Below are 4,102 nucleotides of genomic sequence, written 5' to 3' on the forward strand. Positions count from 1 at the left end.
GAGACGACTGGCCGGGTCTTCACATCCTCCCCAACTTAAACAAACGTTCGTCCTCGAACGAGTCAAGAAACATACCTGAAGCCTCAAACAGGTGAGGATATCTGCTTTGCATCTCCCGCTCGGCCTCCCAGGTAGCCTCCCCCACAGGCCGACCTCTCCACTGCACTTTCACTGAAGCTATATTCTTTGACCTCAACTTCCAAACCTGACGACCCAAAATAGCTACTGGCTCCACATCATAGGACAAATCATCATCCAACTGAACCGTGCTAAAGTCCAAAACATAAGACGGATCCCCAATATACTGCCGGAGCATAGAAACATGAAATACCGGATGCACACTCGACAAGTTGGGTGGCAAAGCAAGCTCATAAGCCACCTCCCTAATCCTCTGAAGCACCTCAAAAGGCCCAATGAACCGCGGACTCAACTTCCCTTTCTTCCCAAACCTCATAACACCCTTCATGGGTGAAACCTTCATCAAGACCTTCTCACCGACCATGTAGGACATATCTCGAACATTCCGGTCCGCATAACTCTTCTGAAGCGACTGCATTGTACAAAGCCTCTCAAGAATCACCTTCACCTTCTCTAAGGCATCCTGAACCAAATCTATCCCCAATAGTCTAGCCTCTTCGGGCTCGAATCAACCAACTGGAGATCTACACTGCCTCCCGTACAAGCCTCATACGAAGCCATATGAATACTCGACTGGTAGCTATTGTTGTAAGCAAACTCTTCAAGCGGTAAAAACTCATCCCATGAACCTCCAAAGTCAATAACACAAGCACGCAACATGTCCTCCAATATCTGAATCGTACGCTCGGACTGTCCGTCCGTCTGAGGGTGAAATGTTGTACTCAACTCCACCTGAGTACCCAACTCTCTCTGCACGGCTCTCCAAAACTTTGAAGTAAACTGAGTACCTCTATCTGACATGATGGAAACCGGAACACCGTGCAACCGAACAATCTCCCGGATATAAATCCCTTCCAACCGCTCTGAAGAATAGGTGGTACACATCGGAATGAAGTGCGCGGACTTGGTCATCGAGTCTACAATCACCCAAATAGCATCAAACTTCTTCAAAGTCCGTGGAAGTTCAACCACAAAGTCCATAGTGATCCTCTCCCACTTCCACTCGGGAATAACCATCTGCTGAAGCAAGCCACCCGGTCTCTGATGCTCATAATTTACCTGCTGACAGTTGAGACACCGAGCTACAAATCCCACAATATCTTTCTTCATTCTTCTCCACCAATAGTGCTTCCTCAAATCCTGGTACATCTTCGCGGCACCCGGATGGATAGAATACCGCGAGCTATGGGCCTCCTCCAGAATCAACTCTCTAAGCCCATCCACATTGGGCACACAAATCTGGCCCTGCATCCTCAACACACCATCGTCACCGATGGTCACATCTCTGGCATCATCATGCTGAACTCTGTCCTTAAGGACAAGCAAATGCGGATCATCATACAGGCGCTCTCTGATGCGATCATATAAGGAAGACTGAGAAACCACACATGCCAACACCCGACTGGGCTCCGAAATATCCAATCTCACGAACCGATTGGCCAAGGCCTGAACATCAACTGCAAGAAGTCTCTCCCCAACTGGGATGTATGCCAAACTCCCCATACTCACTGCCTTTCGACTCAAAGCATCGGCCAGCACATTGGCCTTTCCCGGATGGTACAATATAGTGATAACATATTCCTTAAGAAACTCTAACCATTTCCGCTGCCTCAAAATATATCTTTCTGCTTGAACAAATGCTGAAGACTGCGATGATCAATGAATACCTCATAAGATACGCCATACAAGCAATGCCTCCAAATCTTCAATGCATGAACTATGGCGGCCAACTCCAAATCATGAACAGGGTAGTTCTTCCAATGGGGCTTAAATTGACGAGAAGCATAAGCAATAACTCTACCCTCCTGCATCAATACACAACCAATCCCAACTCTCGAAGCATCATAGTATACGGTATATGAACCTGAAGCTGATGGCAAAACCAATACTGGAGCAGTGGTCAAAGCTGTCTTGAGCCTCCGAAAGCTCTCCTTACACTCATCCGACCATACAAATGGAGCACCCTTCTGAGTCAACTTGGTCAAGGGCGATGCAATGGATGAGAATCCCTGAACAAATTGGCGATAATAGCTTGCCAACCCAAGAAAGCTACGAATCTCTGTGGCTGAGGACGGTCTAGGCCAACTTTGAACCGCCTCTATCTTCTTTGGATCAACCTGAATACCCTCGCTGGACACCACGTGTCCCAAGAAAGCCACTGAACTGAGCCAAAACTCACACTTGGAGAATTTTTCATAAAGATTATCCTCTCTCAATCTCTAAAACACAAATCTCAAATGCTCCGCGTGCTCCTCCTAACTACACGAATACACCAGAATATCATCAATGAATACAATAACGAATGAATCCAGATAAGGCCGGAACACGCTGTTCATCAAATGCATGAATGTTGCTGGGGCATTGGTTAGCCCAAAAGACATCACAAGGAACTCATAATGACCATATCTGGTCCTGAAGGCAGTCTTAAGAATATCTGAATCCCTGATCTTCAACTGGTGATAACCGGAATGGAGATCAGTCTTGGAGAACACTCTCGCTCCCTGAAGCTGATCAAATAAATCATCAATGCAAGGCAAATGATACTTTTTCTTAATTGTTACTTTGTTCAATTTCCTATAATCAATGCACATTCTCATCGTGCCATCCTTCTTCTTCACAAACAAAACCGGTGCACCCCAAGGTGACACACTAGGCCGAATGAACCCCTTATCTAGGAGTTCCTGAAGTTGTTCTCTCAATTTTTTCAACTATGCTGGTGCCATACAATATGGCAGAATAGAGATAGGCTGAGTGCCCGGCACCAGGTCAATACCAAAATCAATATCCCTATCCGGTGGCATGCCCGACAGGTCTGCAGGAAACACATCGGGAAAATCCCTCACAACTGGGACAGAATCGATACTAGGAGTCTCAGCTCCAACATCCCTCATAAACACTAGATATGAAAGACAACCTTTCCCAACCATACGTTGGGCCTTCAAGAAAGATATCACTCTACTAGGAACATAATCAGTCACACCACGCCACTCGATCCGCGGTACACCCAGCATAGCCAAAGTGACTATCTTAGCATGATAGTCTAGAATAGCACGACATGGAGATAGCCAATCCATGCCCAAAATGACATCAAAATCCACCATGCTCAATAGCAATAGATCTACTCGGGTATCCAGACCCCCAATAGTTACCACACATGACTGGTACACACGGTCTACAACAACAGTATCATCCACCGGGGTAGATACATGAATAGGTAAAGCAAGAAACTCACGGGGCATACCCAAATAACGAGCAAAGTATGATGACACATAAGAAAAGGTAGAACCGGGATCAAATAATACAGAGGCATCTCTGTGGCAGACTGAAACAAAACCTGTAATGACAGCATCTTAAGCAATAGCATCCGGCCTGCCTGGAAGTGCATAGAAACGGGCCTGACTGCCCCCTGATCGATCTCCCCCTCTAGGGAGACCCCTGGCTGCTTGACCTCCACCCCTAGCTGGCTGGGAGGGTGGTGAGGTAACTGGAGCAGAAGTAGAGGGCTGACCCCTCTACTGAGATGAACTAGCAATACGACGAGGACACTACCTCCACACATGTCCAAACTCTCCATACTCAAAGCAACTCCCAGGTGCTGGAGAAGGGGACTGAAGGGAACCCCTCGCACCGGAGTGACCAGCTGATGCACTCGGCATAGAAGAACCCTGAGCTGTTGGGGCACGAGATGAACTCTGGGCTGGAAGAGCACTAAGTGATGACTGGCCCTACTGAGTAGCATGATAACCATGGACCAAAGATGCCCCACGATAACCTGGGTGGGCTGACTGAGTAGGCCTGAAAGAACGACCTCTACCATGCTAGAACTGGCCCGTCGAAGGAGCACCACTGTAATTGCCAGATCCTCGAGGCCTCTTGGCCTCTCTCTCCTCCCGATCCTGATGGTGAACCGTCTCAATCTCGCAAGCGATATCAACCACCTCCTCGAACGTAGCACCCAACACTC

The sequence above is a fragment of the Nicotiana sylvestris genome, chromosome 12 (assembly GCF_000393655.2).
Source record: "Nicotiana sylvestris chromosome 12, ASM39365v2, whole genome shotgun sequence".
NCBI classification, from domain to species: Eukaryota; Viridiplantae; Streptophyta; class Magnoliopsida; order Solanales; family Solanaceae; genus Nicotiana; species Nicotiana sylvestris.